Source organism: Manis javanica, chromosome 5 (assembly GCF_040802235.1).
Source record: "Manis javanica isolate MJ-LG chromosome 5, MJ_LKY, whole genome shotgun sequence".
Classification (NCBI taxonomy): Eukaryota; Metazoa; Chordata; class Mammalia; order Pholidota; family Manidae; genus Manis; species Manis javanica.
This window is the reverse complement of record NC_133160.1, coordinates 139,860,542-139,870,948: the sequence shown is the minus strand read 5'-3', so window position 1 is coordinate 139,870,948 and position 10,407 is coordinate 139,860,542.

The window sequence follows — 10,407 nt, the reverse complement described above, 5'->3', positions numbered from 1 at the left end:
TTGCATTCAGAATATCTTGGGTCATTCAGAGGAAGAAACTAATAGAGCCATTAATCAACAGGTGATATCACTACAATTAATAACACTGTTGGGTAGCATTATTTGTGTACTGTCCTCAAAGACTCTGCTATTTTACAAGCACCCATATTCAGTCTTTTGCCAAACTGTGCTCTTCCCCTTAAAAGTTACCTTCTTTCTTCTGAGTAACTGAAAAGAACAGAAAAGTGCAAATATACAAAGGAGAATTTTTCCTAAACTTGTTTAGCATCATTTTATCAAGTGTACTTTTACAAGCATCGTCTTATTTATCCAAAATCATTTCTGGCATGTGAGAAGATATATGTATGCCTCCCCATTTTACAGATGAGCAATGGTTATATAAGAGGAATAAGTGACTTATTCTGCATAGTGTAAGATTTTACATAGTTGTGTATTTCTGTCCCTGATCAAGGGTGACTAGGTTAACCTCTTGTTCAGTTGTGCCTGGCTCTGGTGTCTGGGGCCTCACAAAAGACAACCAAGCCCCTCAGCACAACAGGCTTGGGCAGGATTTAAACTGCATACACTCAAACAGAGATCAGAACGCTCTTTAATAGCAAATTTACACATATAAATTACTCAAATCGACTTACTATTCAAAATCCCTGGGGCCTGATTTCTTTCTGTGGAAGACTAGAACCTAGGACCCTTGGTGCTTGCTGGAGTGAAGGCTGGGGAGGCTTTCCACATGGCCCCCACACCAGGCAGGAGCCACACTGGTCTCTCCCCAACACACACCGACTCCAAGCATCTCCCTGCCTCAAGTCTGGTCTCTGGAGTTGGGAAAAACTAGCCCTGCCTGACAGATAACCTGTTGGTCCAACTCCATTTTTTGTTGCACCTTCACTTTCTCAAACTCAACAACCAAAGCTTAAACAAAGGAAGGAACTCTTTCTAACCGCTCTGATGGAGAGAAGACACTGAGAGCACATCATTGATTCCTATATCACAGTATTATTTCCCCACAGATTAACTGATAACATTAATCTAGATGGTTTGTTTTTGCAGCAGGAATAATCACATTGTCCATAAAGTCCTGCTTTCTTTATTCTTTTTTTTTTATTCTTTTTATCTTGTTCTTATTCTCCATCAAGGGAGATAGGGAATTATGTCAGCAGGCCCTGTTTGTTTAGAAAATACTCTGGCTGAGAATGACTATAGCACAGCCAAAAGATGAGCCAAAAAAGTTTGACAAGGAGGAACAATAAAAGGAATTGGCCTTACCGAACAGTAAAATTTACTATAAAGATAATAATACACAATGTACATATCTTGGGCAAGGAGTGATAGATTAGTTATAATTAACACAGCAAAGTATATGGCCCAGAAACAGATCCAAATAAATATAAAAATATACATATACAATAAAAATGGTAGCACAAATCAGTGGACAAGGATAGTTAATTAATGCCACCTCTTCTCCATAAAATTAATTCCAGATGGTCAAGTTCAAAACAACATAGGAAAACAGGAAAAGTAAGAATAGTACATTTAAATACATATTCCATAAAGGGATTTTAAAGAAAATTTAACTAAAAACTAGGGGAAATATCCCCATCAAATATGACATTGTTAATATCTTTAACATATGAAGTCCCTTGCAAATCAAGAGAAAATGGGCAAAAGGTCATAAAGAAGCTGACAGAAATATAAATGGCCAATAAACATGAAAAAATGTTCAACCGTTGCAACTTTAGAGAGCAAAGAAATCCAAATTAAAACAACAGTAAGATAAGACTCTCCCTAACCCCCAAAAGTGGGAAAGTCATTCAATTATATTAAGAATTTAAAACTTCTATATCAGAAAAAGAAAGTTTTTTAAAAGCTACAAACCAAGATAAATTATGTCACATATATAACCAACAAAGAATTAGTATCCAAACTGTATGAAGAACTTCAAAGAATCAATAAGGAAAATCAAAGAGTTCAATAGAAAAATGGACAAAAGAATAGGCATATCATAGAAAACATGAATAGCAAAAATATACTCAATTTATTAGGAAGGAAATGAAACAACTAAAACCATTACGAGGTGCCATTTCATGAGCACTGGATTGATAAAAATGTAAAGCTTTGATGACACCAGTGTTAAGAGGATGTGGAGCAACAGAAACTCTTCCACTTGTGGCAGACAATTCTGCATTACCTAGTGAAGCTGATGAAGCTTGTACCCCTTGATGCAGCAATTTCACTTCTAGAACATAAATGCCTTAGCCTAAACTCTAGAGAAGCTCCAGAAACTCACAGATGTCCTGCATGAGACATGTTCAAGAATGTCCCAACAAATAACCCAATTAAAAAATGGGCAGAGGATGAACAGACACTTCTCCAGCGAAGAAATTCAGATGGCCAACAGACACATGAAAAGATGTTCCACATCACTAATTATCAGGGAAATGCAAATTAAAACCACAATGAGGTATCACCTCACACCAGTTAGGGTGGCCAACATCCAACAGACAAGCAACAACAAATGCTGGTGAGAATGGGGAGAAAAGGGAACCCTCCTACACTGCTGGTGGGAATGTAAATTAGTTCAACCATTGTGGAAAGCAGTATGGAAGTTCCTCAGAAAGCTCAAAATAGAAATACCATTTGACCCAGGAATTCCCCTTCTAGGAATTTACCCTAAGAATGCAGCAGCCCAGTTTGAAAAAGACAGATGCACCCCTATGTTTATCGCAGCACTATTTACAATAGCCAAGAAATGGAAGCAACCTAAGTGTCCATCAGTAGATGAATGGATAAAGAAGATATAGTACACATACATAATGGAATATTATTCAGCCATAAGAAGAAAACAAATCCTACCATTTGCAGCAACATGGATGGAGCTAGAGGGTATTATGCTCAGTGAAATAAACCAGGCAGAGAAAGACAAGTGCCTAATGATTTCCCTCATTTGTGGAGTATAACAACAAGGCAAAACTGAAGGAACAAAACAGCAGCAGTCCAAGGAGGGACTAGCAGTTACCAAAGGGAAGGTGTTGGGAAGGGAGGGAGAAGGGGATTAAGGGGCATTATAATTAGCACACACACTATAGGTAGGTCACAGGGAATGCAGTATAGCATGGAGAAGACAAATAATAACTCTACAGCATCTTACTACACTGAGGGACAGTGACTGCAATGGTGTTGGGGGGTGGACTTGATAATATGGGTGAAAAAACCACAATGTTGCTCATGTGAAACCTTCATTAAGATTGTATATCAATGATACTTTAATAAAAAAAGATTGCATATCAATGACACCTTAATAAAAACTAAAATGGGCAGATGACCCAAACAGACATTTCCCTAAGAAACAAATACAGATGGCCAACAGGCACATGAAAAGATGCTCCACATCACTAACCACCAGAGAAATGCAAATCAAACCACAATGAGGTGTCACCTCATACCAGTTAGATGACCACTATCCAAAACACAAGAGATAACAAGTGTTGGTGAGGAAGTGGAGAAATGGGAACCCTCCTGCACTGTTGGTAGGAATGTCAATTGGTGCAGCTACTATGGAAAGCAGTATGGAAGTTATTAAAAAATCTAAAATTAGAAATACCATGTGATCCAGTAATTCCAATTCTAGGAATTTACCCAAAGAAAACAAAACCCCTGAATCAAAAAGATATATGCAACCTTATGATTATTGCCTCATTATTTACAATAGCTAATGCAAGCAACTGAAGTGTCATCCATCAATAGATGGGTAGATAAAGAAGATGTGGTACATACACACAATGGAATATTATTCCGCCATAAAAAGAAAAGAAATCCTGTCATTTGTGACAACATGGATGGATCTAGAGGATGTTATGCTCAGTGAAATAAACCAGGAGAAAGACAAATAACAAATAACTTCACTTATTTGTAGAATGTAATAACAAAGCAAAACAGAAGAAACAAAGCAACAGGAAACTCACAGACACTGTGAAGTGAGTGGTTACCATGGAGGAGGGGTTTGAGTGGCTGGGTGGGGAGGGTGAGGGGGATAAAGGGACACAAAAATTCTCAATCATAATATAAGTCGGTCACAGGATGGTAATACAGCATGGAGAATACAGCCAATGATTCTGTAACATCTTCCCATGTTGACAGATAGTAACTGCACTAGTGGGGTGAGGATTTAATAATATGGGTAATTGCTGAACCACTGTGTTGTATATTTGAAACACATATAAGATTGCATATCAATGATACTTCCATTTAAAAAGTGAAAAATAAAAAAGAATACCCTTCACAGTACTGTGCAGATATAAATTATGGTGTTCCATGTTAGCACTGAAAAATGAGTAAATTACTGAGCATCCACATACATTTGGATGAAGCTCAGAAATAAATAACATTAGTTTAAAATAGGAAGACATCAAAGATTACATACATTATGATACCATTAATATGAAGTCCAAAGATAACAGAAAACTAAGTATATAAGACAACATAAACTCTTCTATGTGAGTTTTAGGATAAGCTGCAATGTTTCTCTAAAATGTCTCTTGGGATTTTGATTAAAATTGAACTTATAGACTATAATTTTCTAATTGGTTTTGTTAGTATACAAGGATATCACTGATTTTTTTTTAATGTTAACATTGGACCCAGCAACTGTGCTGGACTCTCTTGTTAGTTCTAATACATTGCTTATCATTTCTCTTGAATTTTCTGTTGTCAGTCATCATCTACAAAAAAAATATTATTTTGTCTTTTTTCAATTATGTCTTCATTTTTTCATGTCTTACTATATTGTTAAATTATCTAGTAGATGATGACAATGGGTATCCTTGTCTTATATATCCCTGTTACTTATATAGGCAAAAAAATTGGAAAACACCACAGATGTCTAACAATAGAAAAATAGTTGTGAAAATGATGGTACATCCTTATGATAACATTCTCAAAAACATTTAAATTGTTTTTTACCCACAATAAAATGCTACATTAAAAAAAGTTCTCAAATGATATATATTATGATTCAAGTTGTGTAAGTAAAATATATTACACAGATTTGACCTGATTGTTTATGGGTCATAATGCGTGATCAAAACCGAAAGTTTCTGTGATGAATGCCCTTGTACTGTTCACCATGTAAGTATTTATTCACTATGTAAGAATTCGTTCACCATGTAAGAACTTGTTCGTTATGCTTCAGAAGATTGGAGACTGACGAGAATTAGGCTTGAGATGGATTAATGATTGTACATTGAGCATTGACCCCCCTATACTGAATTTTATTGTTGTTAACAACCATTTGATCAATAAATATGAGAGATGCCCTCTCAAAAAAAAAATATATGTTACACAGGATATGTTTTGTATTAGGTATGTAACCCAAGTGTCCCCAGTTTTCAAGGTTTTTAGGACTGAGCTACCCCATAATACGTAAATCTAACTCCATGCCCCTTTCTACAGGACTATGGGATGTCCTGTCCTCTCTGCAGTTGTTTATAATGGTTGTCAGTGTACCTTGGATTTTGTTTCCCACCTTGCATGCCTGACTGCTGCCCCAGGCAGCATCTCTAGTCACTTGTGTCTATTTCATCATTCCTTCTACACGTTAGCCCCAAACATAGACCACATTCTTCCTTCCTCCTTAGCTCCCGGCATCTGGCCTACTGCTGTGTTGAGGGGCACATTGCTCTCAAATAGAGTTAACTCTTTCATTCTCTCTCTCTCTCCCCTCATCCCCCACCCCTGCCCCATGAAGTGCACCCTTGTATCTGAACACGCTGGAGGAGTTAGAATCAAGCTGGCTGAAGCCATGATGATTTCTCAGATATAAATTATGGTGTTCCATATTAGCTCCATTCAGCCCCCTAGTGAAGGCAGCATTCACTTTACTAAATCTCAGTTAACATCTCAAGCTAAAGAAGGAGCAGACTCCAGCTGGAATCCAGATCCATATCTGAGCTCCATCACTTGCTCCTTGTGACCTTGGACAAGTTCATCATCTCTGTGCCCAGGTTTCCTCACCTGCATGATGGGGACAGTAACAGAACACATCACTAGTGTTATTATGAGGCATAACTAGAATAACGCATTTAAAATAGGACAGATGCTAGCCTATAGAAAACGCTCACAGTTTCCTTTAGCATAGGGATTACCATGTGTGTTAATGGCAGTATAGTATAAGTTGTAGTAGTAGAATTACTTTACCATAATTCAGGGCTACAGTAGAAGAAAACTCTTGCTGAATTTGTGTCTCTATGGCTAGGCAGGCTCACCAGTGTGGCTCTCCTGAAAAGCCAAAATATATTCTATCCTCCAGCGTTAGGGTCACAAACTGTTCAGAAACACACTCAAAGCATCCAGAAAAATAAATATGAGTCACCTCAAAGAGAAATAAAATATTGAAATAGACAAGCCAAAATATCAAGACCAGTTATTTCTGATTAGAGGGATTATGGATGATTTTTATTCTATCTGCATACTTTTGTGTGTTTGTCCACACTGATCTCTTGCTTTTATAATATGAAAAAATAACATCATAAAATATAGAAAAAGCCTTCTTCCACATCCACACCAGATAATACAGTTTACTAGAATTTATTCGATTACCAAAATTCTACAATGAAATGTATTCTAGGCTTGAATAAAAAGAGATTTCATCTGGGTCTTCAGTCCCAGCAGAGCCTGGCTGTCATGTGATCATGTTGCTGTTCTAGGAGCGGCCTGTGAGCTTTTCAGCTACAGCCCCTTAACACAGATAATTAGAGTTCTGTTCCCACGGGGCAGACTCAGAACTTAACATGAACTCGTAGCTGACCCCAGACCCTCATCTCCATTTGCAGTTTACGTGTGCGGCATTCACCCTTGCCTGAAGAGTGAGCTGAAAAAGTGCTTCTACAAAACTTACGTCACTTATCTAATACCAGAGTATTACTACTTCCCAAGTTTATTATGACCTTGTATTTACAAAGCAGAATGTACTTTAAGATGGGAAAAAGGATTCAGTTAGAGGTTAATGGCGAATGTCCTCTGCCCTCAGAAGCACAGTTAAGATGAATCAGAGGCTTCTGATTTTGAATCAGATCTGCTGTCCTTGAGAAAATAGCTTAGAGGTCTTTTTCTATCCTACTACCCTTTGGAAAAATGGCAAAACTTTCCTTACTGGATTTTGTTATAGAATAGAATCCCAGGATCAGCTAATAACAAATGAAAAAACATAAGCAGGTAACAGTTTCCCAGAAGACATGATAATTTGACATAGATAAGCATTTCCCAGAACATGTTCCTCAGATGTGTTATATGAAATGCTCTTCAAGAAAAAGGATTCCATGGCCAAAAGTGGGAAAAGTACTGCATATCCTTTTTCTTGGAAATATGGAATGCACATTAAAGGCCTGAGAAATTCTGCCACTTAAATTTGTTAAAACCACCTTTATCTAAGTGAAACTCTATTCCAAACTCTTCCCAACATCCTCTGGCACTTGGGTTCCACAGAGCACACTTTGGGAAACACTGAACAATGAATATGTTTGGGAAATCACAAAAATACCTTGACAATATGCAGACATGTTTTCCTAATTCTTGACCTTTTTAAATTCTTGATGCCCAGCCACAATAATGGCAACAATAAAGCCAGCTAGGATATGTACAGCTGGAACTATGAAAGTAGGAAGTGAAGGCTCATGGAAAGAAAGGGCCAGGGCAGCTGTGGAAATGTCTGGAATTCATCAGCACTCTTCATTCAAAGGCCTAATTCTCCTAACAAATTTCCAATGGGAAGTAGGGCTTCCATAAAGGAACCCTGTCATGAATATGGTCGAAGTACTCATTTCTCAGTGCAGGAATACTCATGCCCAAATAAGATATTTGTGGTATACCAGAGACTGAATATTGAAAAAAAGAGTAATTTCCATATCTAACATGTCTTTCTCCCTCCCACCCTCCCCCAGTGCTCAGGAGGGAAAGCTCTAAAACTAGTACCCAAACATCTCAAGCATGGCACCATGGACAGAGATTTCCAGAGGGCTCATAGGCCTCAGCCCCTCTTAGAAAGCGTTTAACTACCTTAAACTGAATTTTAGAAGCATAGAGGAGTAAGAACACTTAGTACTGAAAAAGTGTAATCAACCTATTCTGATAAAGTAAAAAATGTACCACTTTTCAGAAAGCTGGTGAAACAATGCTTGAAAATTCTGATACTGGTTGTCTGTTTGACCAGCTCAACCAGATTCTCTTCTGGACCCAAGGATTGCCTTGTTTGGTGTTTTAAAAGTGTATTCAACATGAACCATTGTTTCTTCTGTTTGGGGAATCTTTTGAATAGGATAAACTTGCCCTTGTCTAATTTCTTAGTTTATCTTTGTAAAAAGGATAAAAAATTGGGCAAAGCCAAGATGGCGGCGTGAGTAGAGCAGTGGAAATCTCCTCCCAAAAACACATAGAGCTATGAAAATATAACAAAGAAAAATCTTCCTAAAATAGAGACCACAAGACACAGGACAACATCCAGACCACATCCACACCTGCAAGAACCCAGTGCCTTGCGAAGGGGGTAAGATACAAGCTCCGGCCTGGCAGGACCCGAGTGCCCCTCCCCCCGGCTCCCGGCGGGTGGAAAGAAACCGGAGCGGTTTTTTTTTCTTTTTTTTTTGGCGAGTGCTTTTTGGAAGCCTTAAAGGGGCAGGGACCCCGATGCTAGGGAGGCAGGGTGGCGGGACCGGTGAGCGGGTGCCTGGGACCGGCACTTGAGGACGGAGGAAATCGCGCGTTTTTCCCCTTTTTTTTTCTCTTTTTGGTGAGTGCTTTTTGGAAGCCTTAAAGGGACAGGGACCCCGGTGCTAGGGAGGCAGGGCGGTGGGACTGGTGAGAGGGTGCCTGGGACCGGTGCCTGAGGACAAAGAATATCCCGCGTTTTTCCCTGCGGGACCGGTGGGCAGGTGCCTGAGACCGGCACCTGAGGACGGAGGAAATCACGCGTTTTTCCCCTTTTTTTTCTCTTTATGGCGAGTGCTTTTTGGAAGCCTTAAAGGGACAGGGACCCTGGTGCTAGGGAGGCAGGGCGGCGGGACTGGTGAGCGGGTGCCTGGGACCGGTGCCTGAGGACAAAAAATATCACATGTTTTTCCCTGCGGGACCAGTGGGTGGGTGCTTTTTGGAAGCCTTGAAGGGACAGGGACCCTGGTGCTAGGGAGGCAGGGCAGCAGGACCAGTGAGCGGGTGCCTGGGACCGGGGCCTGAGGACAAAAAAAAAAATCAAGTGTTTTTTCCTTTTTTTTTTTTTTTTTTTCCTCTTCCCTCTCTCATTGTTGCTGTTGTTGTTTTGGTTTGGAGAGTGCTTTTTGGAAGTCTTAAAGGGGCAGGACAGGTCACTTAGACCAGAGGCAGGGAATCTGGGGATCTCTGGGCACTCTAACCCCCTGGGCAGCAGGGAGCACAGAGGCCCCTTACGGAGATAAATAGCCTCCCAGCCGCTCCCCCTCCAACGGGGCTCCACCATTTTGGAGGCGCAGCCCCAGCCAGGCCACGCCCACAGCAACAGTGGACATAAACCCCATAGCAACCGGGCAGGAAGCAGAAGCCCTGTCTGCATACAGCTGCCCAGCACAAGCCACTAGAGGTCGCTATTCTCCCAGGTGAGGAAGGCCACAAACCAACAAGAAGGGAAGCTCTTCCAGCGGTCACTTGTACCAGCTCTGCACACTATCTCTATCACCATGAAAAGACAAAACTACAGGCAGACAAAGATCACAGAGACAACACCTGAGAAGGAGACAGACCTAACCAGTCCTCCTGAAAAAGAATTCAAAATAAAAATCATGAACATGCTGACAGAGATGCAGAGAAAAATGCAAGAGCAGTGGAATGAAGTCCGGAGAGAGATCACAGATGTCAGGAAGGAGATCACAGAAGTGAAACAATCCCTGGAAGGATTTATAAGCAGAATGGATAAGATGCAAGAAGCCATTGAAGGAATAGAAGCCAGAGAACAGGAATGTATAGAAGCTGACATAGAGAGAGATAAAAGGATCTCCAGGAATGAAACAACACTAAGAGAACTATGTGACCAAGCCAAAAGGAATAATATCCGTATTATAGGGATACCAGAAGAAGAAGAAAGAGGAAAAGGGATAGAAAGTCTCTTTGAAGAAATAATTGCTGAAAACTTCCCCAAACTGGGGGAGGAAATAATCGAACAGACCATGGAATTACACAGAACCCCCAACAGAAAGGATCCAAGGAGAACAACACCAAGACACATAGTAATTAAAATGGCAAGGATCAAGAACAAGGAAAGAGTTTTAAAGGCAGCTAGAGAGAAAAAGATCACCTATAAAGGAAAACCCATCAGGTTAACATCAGACTTCTCGACAGAAACCCTACAGGCCAGAAGAAAATGGCACAATATACTTAATGCAATGAAACAGA